Source organism: Trichoplusia ni, chromosome 16 (genome assembly GCF_003590095.1).
Source record: "Trichoplusia ni isolate ovarian cell line Hi5 chromosome 16, tn1, whole genome shotgun sequence".
Taxonomy (NCBI): domain Eukaryota; kingdom Metazoa; phylum Arthropoda; class Insecta; order Lepidoptera; family Noctuidae; genus Trichoplusia; species Trichoplusia ni.
Window position 1 is genome coordinate 6,590,314 of NC_039493.1, and position 12,270 is coordinate 6,602,583.

The following is a 12,270-nucleotide window of genomic DNA, read 5'->3' on the forward strand; positions in this document are numbered from 1 at the left end:
AAGAACCGTAGTAATGATTCAAAAGAACCATCGGAATAGGACGAATCAGTTCACAAACTCTCGTGAAACGTGACCGATTTACAAATGAGGTTTTTAAACAACACGTTTGGCCAAAACTTTGAAGTTAAAGCATAAACTTAAAAAAAGGCTAATTTGGCGGTCGTGTGATGAAAACTGTAAATGTGTCCGTGATTGTATATTGTACAGTTCATCACATATTGGTGACAGAATTTAGACTTTGTTAGGACTTTTATGGCAATGGTATAAGATTCATTACAAACTCCTTTATTGATTCCTTGCTAAGAGTATCGTGCCGTCCACTGTACAATTGCATCATGTATGTGTCATATTGGCCGTGGGTTTGGTAACGTTTGTTTACATACATATTAGGTTTTTTGTGCCCGTTTGAGTGTGTGTAGTAAGGCATAAGCGAACAAAAACTTGGCTCGTAAACTAATAAAATCAAATTGTAACCTTTTAATCATCACCTAATCTTCTCTGACGTAATTTGGATCAGATTAACCATCGACGCATGAGTGTAGCTGAAGACAGCTTCGAAGCCATCGTAGCTCTTAAAAAGATTAGTCATTAGGTATACTTGTTTCTTTGTTCTTAGCTATGTTCAACGAAAAATGGTCCAAGATGGCCGCCACCACAAAATAGTCGATGATAAAAAAAAAATCCCAATCCCTGATTGTCTAGTAGAATAAAATTAACGCTTCAATTACAAATCCGAGTCGAGTCTGAGTTTGGTACATTTAATAATTTCGCTTATACCTGGTTAATTAACAGAGCTGATCTATTTTATTCAACGACAAAACTTGATACTTACTTATATCGATTCTATAATATTTCAATATCAGCCATTCCCAATTACTTTAACAGCACCGCACAGACTCTGTCACAGCGATCAACTCTAGGATTAACTAACTCAGTCCCATATGTTTCCACAAACTGTGTCAGTCCTTAGTAATCAGCATTCTGTTAGTGTACAGTCACAAGCACTGAGATTATAGGAGACAAGGCTTGTTATCACTGTTCTTCATACTACAAACGGACTATATTAGATGGATATGTTAAGTTTTAATGTTTATTATCTATACTATATTCGTTCTGGAGCTTAAAAAAGGTATTGTAAATAAAGTTTGTAAGGTTTTGCCAAGAAACTCATATAACACTGTTTATTAAAGCTTTGTTTGTATAGTCACACAAAGATTGTTTACTTTTTTAAATAGCGAAACTAATGGCGTATATCTTTCCCGTCCGCCCAAAGTTTGTCTGGAAGATGCTCCTATTAGCGATCCCTCAACTATTTATACCCAATATTATTTTTGTAATTGTATGGTATATAATAAAAAGGTTCTATTAAATTCCTTTTAAAGTATGACTTATGTATTTCTTTTCTCTTTTTCAGGTAACTAACAACGTTTTTGGATGGGAACATCAAAACTGCATAAACATTATCTAAATCAGAGACTTTTGCAGGTTTGTTGAATAAAGTTTCGCTGTCTTATCCATATATGAATATGAAATTGTAAATGCCATAAAAAGCTAATTAAATTAAAATAAGGTCCTGAGTATATCATATTCTTCATTCATTTTACATTGCTAATTGTACCTTTTGAGAACGCAAACAAAGCAAGCTCAATTATAACAAAATTATACATCAATTATACTTTTTGAAACAATGCCAATTATATTGTTCGGCGGGTATTAATTTAAGATCATTTAATTGCAATCGTGCTCCAGTACTTTCAAAATCGTAATAAATATTTTTAATAATAGGCAATTTTCTTCTTGTTATCAGCTGTTTTGTCCCATTGAACTTTAATACCATACTTTTGACGTCTTGAAAATAACTTATCATAATTATAACAGAATCGTATCAAAGTGTAATCTGAATTCTGTACATTTTTATTATTTTAAAGTAATCTTCCTACTTTGTTTGCAATCGATAACGAAGCTAGAAACATATTTTTGTCTGATTGTCTGTGCGTTTGTACGCAATGAACTCAGTAACGGCAAATACGGTTTTCTTTGATGAATCACAAGTAAGGATCACTTAACATTTAATGTTTGTTTCATGTCAATCATTTCATACATAATAGTTACGCCAGTTTAATGAATAAACCAGAGAATTTGTTCAAAAAAGATCCAAAAAATACATCACTTTTCCACGCGAACGAAGCCGCTGCCATGGCTAGTTTAGTACAAAATTTTAATTTAACGGTTATTTAAAGTTGAGTATGAGTAGCATATCCACTCTGTATTCGTTCTAAACAATTAGTTCCGGCCTATTACAGTTTGCGTCAACATATACATTAACGATCATGTCAAAACTAACTGTCCATTATGTTGAATACAATTGATGTTCTTGAGGCTGTCACAGACACAGCTCCCGTAGCAAGTTACTTAACGACATAACTCTAAACGGCCCTTCATTGCCAAATTTTAGAGTTCAAAATCGAATGGCAAGTTATTCTGGCCCTGGCAACGTAGGCGACGTCATGCGATCTCTGCTTGCAATAGGATGTCGTGACGCATTGTAGGCCACAAAACGATCTGCCTGTCACTAGCATCCGAACGAATACACGAATTCAAAAGTGTGGGACATTTTTTAATAGTTACGCAAACTTTTTGGTAGTCGTACCATGGAATATTGTGTGGGCCACGCGTGCGACTATGATATAGAGATAACGATTAACCTTAGCATGCATGTATGTACAGCGTAACAGACCCCAAAATACATTCAATTGAATCTAACAACTGGACAATACTTTTTAGGATTCCGTCTTTCACTAGACTCCATTTATCTCATTTACCGTACAGCTAGGTGATTGAAATAATTACAGATGTTGCCGTTGTAAACAATAAATAAAACAAACAGTCACCATATTAAGACTACTTGTCATTCAAATTTATTTTTCCTTAGTCCATTAAGAACCCTTTCTAGCGTTTCAATGGTTTTTGTTTAATATTTGTACTTGACAGACAACGAGAAAAAGACAGCTAGCCAATAAGTTAGTTGATACCGGTGCCAGTAGATACCCACTGTGGGTAATGTAGGTTCTCTTGAGCCCTTTTTGCTGTTCTATGATTTGCCTAGCGGAGTAAATTAATGTGACGTCACACGCGTGCAAGCGTTCGTGTTTCATTGTCTGTAGTAGGTTATCTTAAAAGTTATTGTTTCACATCAAGGTTATGAGGTCAAAGTATCGATATTTGAATTTAGAATAACATTTACTGTAACATCTTTGCGGTCGTATATTAAATGCATTGTGACTTTCTTAATCAATTTAAAAAAGAAAGTTAATTTTGTTTTTGTGTCCTCATAATAACATGGCTTTTAACTGGATTACTTACAATTTAAACCAAATGAGAGAATTTCGTTTATTGTATTCTTGCTTGTACTCTTGCTTGTTAACTTTTAGAGATTTCACTTCTTGACAAATCTTTTAAGTCCCATATATTTCTCTTTAAACCAGAATAAGCAATGAAAGATAAATTCAGGCTTTAGATTTTTTTGCCGTAGCAGTGGAAAAGTCCGAAAGGGTTACCGTGGCCCCGGTAAACAAAAGGAAAAAGAAGGAATATGGGTGAGTTTTAATCAGTAGACGTCTGACACTGCCTCCCACTCAGCCCAAAGCGAAAGAAATCATTACATAATTTCTCATCATAAAAAAGATCCTTCATATTTTTATATAACATCTTTTCAATGTTCCTTAAAATAAATAAGTGACATAAACAATTTACGAGCAGGCACAAAAAACTCAATACAAAATAAAAGTTCTCCATTTATTGAAAACTCGATTACGTTAAATCTTTCTATTGACTGTCCCGTAGAACCATTACGGAGTTCGAAAGCTCCCTTTGTGTACGATAAAAAAGGTATTTCTGTAAAGGCCAAAGCTATTAGTTTGAAATTATCGAGCAATGAATGGGAATATTACACGCCTTATAAATCATAGAGAGTATAAACAAAACCTTTTAAAATAGTACCGTAGTGTTATGAAGCCAGATTGTGAATATTAACAGGGTTTTTTACCATCGTTGGACATTATTAACATACATTATGGAATGCAATAATTGAGTATTAAATATTAAATGATAAAACTTTTTACAACCCAAGACAAATAATTAAAAGTATTAGACACGGATTTTTGTTTTTATCTAAACAACAAAAATTTACAAAGGTAAACTGCTTTAAAGTATGTAGAAGATTTTATGTTTGAACTAAGAGACAGATACTTCATTTACCCTACCCTTACGCTGGTCTTATCTGTGCAGCAAAAGCACTTAGGAAGCGGTGAAGGGTGGGCGAAACTGGGTGCTGTCCAATGTAAATGACCTTCAAAAAGTGCTACTTAGTAGCCTAATTTGAATAAATGAATTTTGATTTTGATTTTGATTTTGCACTGGCAGACATAGTACCTACCTACGTACTTCAGAGTGTCATAAATAGAGGATTAAAGAGAGATGAAAGCAATATTTTACGTTAAACACCTAAAGGTAATACCAAGGCCGACTTTATTAAAATTCTAATATCTTGGGGTTGGGGCGCTGCACCCGCCTAAATGGAAAACTGGACGTGCAAATATTCATTGGAAATATTAAAAACTAGCTGTTGCCCGCAGGCCCGCCCGATACAAATCGAAAATGATCCCACGGGAACATAAAATGGGGATGAAATCTAACCTAGTATAAACTATCTGTTTACCAAATTTCATCTGAATCCATTTAGTGGTTTACGTGAAAGACGAACAAACATGCATACATACAAACTTTCGTATTAACTATTTGGTAACAAGTAGGATATCTACGTCTTCATTCGTTCTGTGGTTAGAATAAGGTCGGGTAAGGATATCGACATCTCTAAAAAATATTTCACCAATCCATTTTGTTTATCCCAGAATTTGATTATATTACCATACAAATATTATTCCTCTTGTTGAATATTGAGTTTGTGAGTGGGATGATCCGACCACCCTTATGTAAAAAACCTCGCCGATGGCTATTACGTCAAAAGGTCGTTGGCCTCATTCATACTCTTTGAGTTGTGACGTCAAACGATTGACGGAAAATGCTTCAAATATCTGTCAGATCTGGACACTTTTACATCACAAAAGAATTCTTTAAATCCGATTTGATGACTTGTTTTAAGTATTTGAATAATATATCCTTGTTAAATAGCTACTAAGATACTACTTATTTGTATTTGCCTAATTAGTACTGAATTTGAAGCTAAATATCTGCCTGGAGGGATCTCGTGCTGCTCATAATTATAGTCATTGTTATAAAATTATCTTCACACAAAAACACCTTTAGTTCTGATAATTGAATACTCTTTGCATAATAGGTATGATTATATATCTGGCATTCACGATGCTTAGTACCTACAGTCTAATTGCATTGCCTCTTGACTTTTAAACAACTTGTAGGATAACAACCTTATACTGGTGTCGTACTTCGTAGTTTTCTTTTATTACGTCTTCTTTGACTTGCGAAAATTTGCAGCCAGATGTGCATAATTACCTATATTTCTTACAAGTAAAATATGCCATGAAAAGTCCTCTTTTAAGAATGTAATGGGGGCAGAAGACAACGCATGTTTAATGAGCATTACAAGCAGCTTTACGCCTCGCAGACATGGCTATTGCATGTAGTTTATATATTTAAAAAATTACAACAATAGATGAAAAAAGATTAAGGTAAGGTAAAGTGACCTTTAACCATCAACGACACCTAAAATTAGTGTATTTAATACATTAGAATAACACTAGAACATCACAGCCCTAGAGACCAGAAAAAGGAAGGTAAAGTGAACTTTAACGTGCAATGGATCAGAAAATAAGTTTTAAACTACACTAAGGCTGTACTCCTAACAATCACTAATTCCGTACATTATTATTGTTCCACTTCAAATGTAGGTTATAATCATAAGTTGCCTTTACCCAATACAGCCGAGTATAAACAACTCGATCACAAAATGTCATGTGTATGTCCTCGGCTATGACTTATTGGTTCGAAGGCCGGCACTTTCTGTTTCTGTCGATTGAAACTTAATCTCTGATTAGGGTTTCTGAGTTATTTCGAATGCTGTTGACAGATTTATGTATCGAAGTATGTGTTTATGTTATATCTACACGTGTGTTTCACGAATTTAGTATTTATGTATTCTTCAGAATTTATGATTTTTATGTTTTAAGGTCATAGTTTGGTTCGTTAAATACCGAGCATTAGGTAAATCTACTGCGTTAAATTTAAACGTTGGCTGTCTGCAAACGAAGAAAAAGGTATAAAAGGCAATTCATTGAGTAAAATTCAAAAAAAAATAAAGGTCCAAAAGGTTACTGAAAAGCAAATGATATCTTTATTTTGTACCTCACTTACGATATATCATCACTTTATCATTGTCATATCTCTAACTACCCTGAATCCTGTCAACTATGAGAATACTAACATTAATTACAACAAGGTTCTAAATCAAAATACCGGCCAACACTAAACCGCATATCACACATGCCACTACATACATGTGTGTAACACCCGTTTTGCTGACGCGGCGTGTAACCACACTGTGATACCCTGTCTGATGTCTCACGTTCCGATGATTCAGCAAGCTTTCGGTATGCGTTGAGTACGCTAATATCGTGATGATATACCAACTGATATAATATGGGTGATAATGAGATGAAGTATAAAAATACGCACTGAGTTATGTAATAACGGTTTACTCGCGCGTATTGGGATTGCCCGACTAGTTCTGGACTCAACCGGAGTCGTTAATTATAAAGCGAAGGGCCAATCAACCTGTTTTTAAATAAATAATTATGATTCTGTCTTAAGAGAGGTATAATATTAGTGTTTATATCAAAGTATATTTGAATTCGATAGCCTAATCATGGACGAAGCGATAAAATGAAAATTACAAAAAAGTAGGAAAATTGTTAAATTTCGATTGACATTAGGTCCCTTAAGTGAAACGGTGGAAAATGGAAATTAAATTTTCCCTAAGAATTATTTAAGGAAATTGCAGGAAACTGGCTTATTTGTAATTATTTGTTTAAATAATCATGCTTTTTCAGCACCAATATACAGTAATAATCGTAACCATACTAAAAAAAATATACCGTTGTAAGTAAATGGTTTTCTTTTACTTTGACTGACAGAATGTCGCATCACGCTCGTACAAATCAGTTTCTTTTTCCTGTTTATGAGTTTTTGATTGATGGCCTATTTGTAAAGAATATTAGGGAATACCGCAAACCTGTACCCTGTTATCCTTTCATGGAATTTTTAATCAAATGTGCCCGACATGCCTCGCTGGTCGCTTTAGGGAAGGAAATATTTTGTTTATTTTTGTTTCTAATAAAAATATGACATATATTTCCGATAAATATGACGGTTATTATAAGCTACCATGTACATTTTCAAGTCACTTGATCAAACAGTTTTTTTATAACGACTCCCGCACTCAGGAATTTAATCCTTTTGCCGCGAAGGTTTCACAAACATACAATCAACTAGCACTGAAGACACACAGTTATAATACAACGAATACACATAATATGTATTATTTTTACTAACTACAATTTTATGTCAAAAGTACATACTAATAATTGCTTATCGCTCGTCAATGGCTTCTTCTCACATAATATGGAAGTATTGACCATTATTCTTGCGATCGTAATTACAATATGATTATGATAATAAATATTCTCAAACAAATCATAGTAACATTAATAATGGATTCCGTCTTATAAAACGATGTTCGCACGTGGATCCTGAATGCTCGCCTATAGTAAAAGTTTTGGTTTTACGAGTTTTTCGTAAAAGGAGCTGAATAAAAGTCCCGTTACAAATGTAAATGAAATGACATCATCATGTCTGAGCATACAATGCTAGTAGCAAGAATAAGCATCATTCTAACTCAGACCCAAAACAATTTTAAATCGCCATAAAATTTTGATATTGTTCTGTCATTTTAAAGGTGTAGAGTAGATGTCGATAGACTTGCATGGATAGAGAGAATCATTGATGCCACCCCTTATTGGAACCTTCCACAAAAGTCCTTTTTTTCTTGTATTAGAAAGTCGGGGATAGATTTTTATCCAATAATATTTTTATCGTATAACACTTTAGTAAGTCCAAGTAGTACGTATTGTATTTTTATTTTATTTGTCCATTACAATTCAGCCAACAGGAAATCCATTAGTATTCCTCACCTTCCTGTGGAGATAAAAAATAAAACAAGTTTAGAAAAGCCTTGGAAGAGTTTCCGAAGCAATGGCGCTAACAAAGCTGAACCGAAACATTGACAAATACGGCACAAAAATAACAATGTAGGGAAAAGGGACAACATTTATTATTATTTTTAATGAACGGGAAAATGCTTAATTGGAACTTTATATTTTAGTCATCACCGTGGTTTTACCCGTATTAATATTTTAGCTATAATTAGTCCCACTAGAGGAATTGTTTAACCTATTAAAATATATTCTACAATTCAAATAAGTAGGTACTTGCCTAGGGTTAAAGCATAACTAACGTCCAGTAAGACTGAAAATACAGGGTTCACAATAACTTGGGAAATGGAAAGGCAAAGAGTACTTTATCATCTCTGTTGATTTGTTCGATTGAGATTGCAAAAAACAATCTTTGTATTGACTAAAGATTGACAGTTCTTAGAATGACACATTCAAGCCACCATCTTGTTATTTTACTTCAATCTATCTAATGCTCTTCATTCCTTCTTCCGTCATACTGTGTGGTAGGATCCAGTTGTATTACTTCCAAGTTTTTTTAAAAAAGGGCAATATAAAATTATTGTACAAGTGACTGAGTCTTTTTATTATCAGCCCCTACCTAAATCTCAATAATCTCCTTTACTACTAAAAGTAGACACTAAATAATTTATAATTATTTAAACAGCTTTTTTCCTGTGTCTTAATAAATATAGGTTCTGGAAGTAATTAATGAATTTCACAATTTCAAAAATATATCGTGAGTACAATACTAGAAACAGTTTGTCTACTATAATTAATTGTGTTAAAGTAATTATTAAACACGTTTTCTGAATACTAAGGAGGTTTAACGATGTCTGCTTGATAAATACTACTTCATTTTGTTTCGAGGTGTTGACTTGTTATGAATATATTACTTTATTAATAGAACACACACGAGTCTGACCGAATTTATAATTCAGTTTTATACTGTAGAGTAAGATACTGTTATTTTATAGTTCGTTAGTTCAAGATCCATGTTCACACCTCCGTACTTTGGAAGACCCAGAAGCACGTGAAGCTGATTGTCCCGATGACCTCAGTAGCGAACTCATTCCAATTCAAACAAACGCATATTCCAATTGGATATAGTGTGAGCCGTTTATCCAGAGAGAGGTTGGAAGTCAGGTAGTCGCTTCATGTATAACGGTCTAGCATACCACAAGTATCCCTTTTTTACCCCTCAACTCATAAATCAATCCAAGTAGGTTACATAAGACATACGTTATACAAGGTTTATTAACAACTTCTTAGCATTCCCAACTTAATCTGCTTTCCAGAATAGATTCTGACCTAAGGTTTGTAATCCCTATATTTCCCAACGGGTTCGTATAAGTCTAGAAGGTGTTCTAATACGGGAATTGTTACACCTTTCCTAGAGAGACTAAGGACATTCGTGCTTCCATCTGCCACCAGATTGTATATCACATGTACCGTTTTAGGTCACTATATGTTGACACCAACAAACATATTATTATTAAAGTTAAACAATAGCTGGTATGGTTATAAAAGTGACGGATGACAAATTATTTTTCGTTTACTTCAGCTTATTTGTACGGAACTTTCAGTACCCCCAGTCTGACTCACACTTACCGGTTTCTTGAAGGAATCTATATAAACAGTTGAAGAGATTAAATCTAATGGCCGACAGACAGCAACGCCACAACAACAATAATTCAAAGACATAAAATCTTAAGCTCAAAGCTTGTAAAATTACTAAAGAATTTCTTTATCTTCGAACCAGGAATGCCTTGTATTCCCGTGGGACTGTAAATAATTAAGTTTGTGGGCAGCCAAGCGGCGGGTATTAGGTAGGTACATCAAATGTACACAGACGTACAGACGCGTGGACGGTGAAGCTACCGTTAATACACGTCGCGCTTGTTAAGGCGGTGTCTAGAGAATATGATCCTTCGCTTAATTACTGCCACGTTAATGACCTTTCGCATAGGTGTTACGTCCGTAACTAATCGCTTTGTTTGATGAGAACTATGATGACAGGATTATGTCTGACATGGTAGTTTTTTTAAAATTTGCATGGATAGCCGAGTGGTTGAAGTCGCCACGCCAAAATGTACTGAGCGCGACGTTTTTCCGAGTCTGGGCGTGTGAAACCCCCACGACACAAGGTTTAATTTCCTTAATGCGGGAGTCGTTAAAAAAACTGTTTTCTGATTTAATGAGTGATCTCAAAACCATTTGTATTTCAGTTTGTGGCGTAAATGAACTCTTTTATTCCCTTATACAATGGATTCGTTAAATCAACAAAGCTGCGAATATAACCTTTTTACATGGAAAAAAACTAGTCTAGACAGGATTACTACGACAAAGCGTTAGCCAATCAGAGCAGGCTTCTCGATAATCTTTTAATTGAATCCAGCCTCCATTTTAAAATAGTCCGTTGAATTTCTATTGTTTTGGAATAGCATTGTTTTATTTTATTTTGGAACTGAACGTTGAACTCATCTTTGCTCGAGGCGCTATGTGTGCGTGCGATTGACAGCGATTGTTCATTATTGAATCTTTTTATTTGTGTGACGCTGACACACGTATGCCGACGATATTTACAAGGGTGACGCATACATGGTGTCACACGCTAAATTGCTAACAGATCAGTATAAGTTTTATACAGCCTTTACTGGTTATGGTTGGAACAATTCAATTTTGCATCAGCTGTGGAAATCTCGTTTCTCTCTCTCTAATCTCTTTTGATATCTCGTCTGAATGCAGTTTGTGCTAAGTTTGAAAGTTCCTGTCCAACATTACAAATTGCTTAAGAATCTCGAAAAGGAATAGTTTCTTACATTTACAGGTAAATTAAATTTTCAAGAACAACAGTAAATCTTTAATCTCGTCGAAGATTTCGACCCGCTAATATTGGGCGATCAAGCAAGTTAATTTAAGGTATTTTTCATGTGTTGTGAATAACATATTACAATTGTATTTTCAGTGAGTGATTCAGAGTTGAGTCTGATTACTTTTACAACGTAATGATCTAAATGGATGTTCCATCCACAGCGTCATTTGTTTTAATGTTTATAACAAATAGATGACAAATAAATAATATACTATTCAATGCTCAACCCTTCACAATGTACGGGAAGAAGCCTATGCCCAGCCGTGGGACTTTATAAAATAATAACGAATCGATAAAGTTGAGAGCCTAGTTATAATTATGTAGATTTTCATGACTTATAGCTTATTATATGTTATAGTTATGTAAATCATACTGTAAATTATACTCGGTGTAATTTGAATAAGCCATTGCTTCATCAATCCTTTAAAAATAACTTATTACTTTAATATGTACTCGTTCTTAGTCATCATACTTGTAATGAAATTAAATATTATAAAACAAGTGTATTTTAAAGGTAACATAAATATTATCTTCATTTATTGTGATTTTGGACACATGTCGAAATAAATCATTAAAATTAATTATTAAAGTTCCACTGTTTATTGTTTGATTAAATTATTCCTCGCAACACCAAAATTAACCTTTTCGTTTAATGAAACTAATCTCTAACTAAAATGACCTTCACCCAATATCCACATAGCTATTTAAATAGAACATATACTGGACACCCTGTATAGTGTAGGCTGGCCTAACCTCAAATATTTGTTGAGAGTACACTCGGACCCAGCGCGGCGGAACACGAACGGTAAATATCACTCTTTTGTTTTGTTAAATGAGCACAATTTCAATGTTGAAAGGTTCTTTTAAATAGGATGTCTTTATGGTTGATTGCGTCACGACGTTTTTGAGTCAATGTATATTGCCTATTTGGAGATTAACTTAAACCCTAAATACATTATTGCTCTATCGATTTTTTCAGAAAGCTCTGAGATTTCAAATTCCTTAGAAATTATCCTCTATAGTCCATTTTGACGCTGATCTGTTGCTAAAACAAATTAAATTTATTTCCAAAAAACTGAGAAATTAACCATTAAGTGTCATTTATCCAAAAAATATTCTTACAGCATCTTA

The 12,270-nt window shown here is 34.0% G+C and overlaps 1 protein-coding gene across 6 annotated transcripts in view; it reads left to right on the plus strand.

The window, feature by feature from the left end:
• LOC113502216 overlaps nt 1-12,270 on the plus strand; it is a 107,778-nt gene that overhangs the window by 58,729 nt on the left and 36,779 nt on the right. For 3 of the 6 annotated variants that reach the window (XM_026883673.1, XM_026883676.1, XM_026883677.1), the window contains one exon: nt 1,415-1,485. The exons of the other annotated variants lie outside the window; for them this stretch is intronic. The gene's annotated coding sequence lies outside the window, so the exon portion shown is untranslated. The remainder of the gene's footprint in view (nt 1-1,414; nt 1,486-12,270) is intronic. 6 annotated transcript variants of the gene reach the window in all.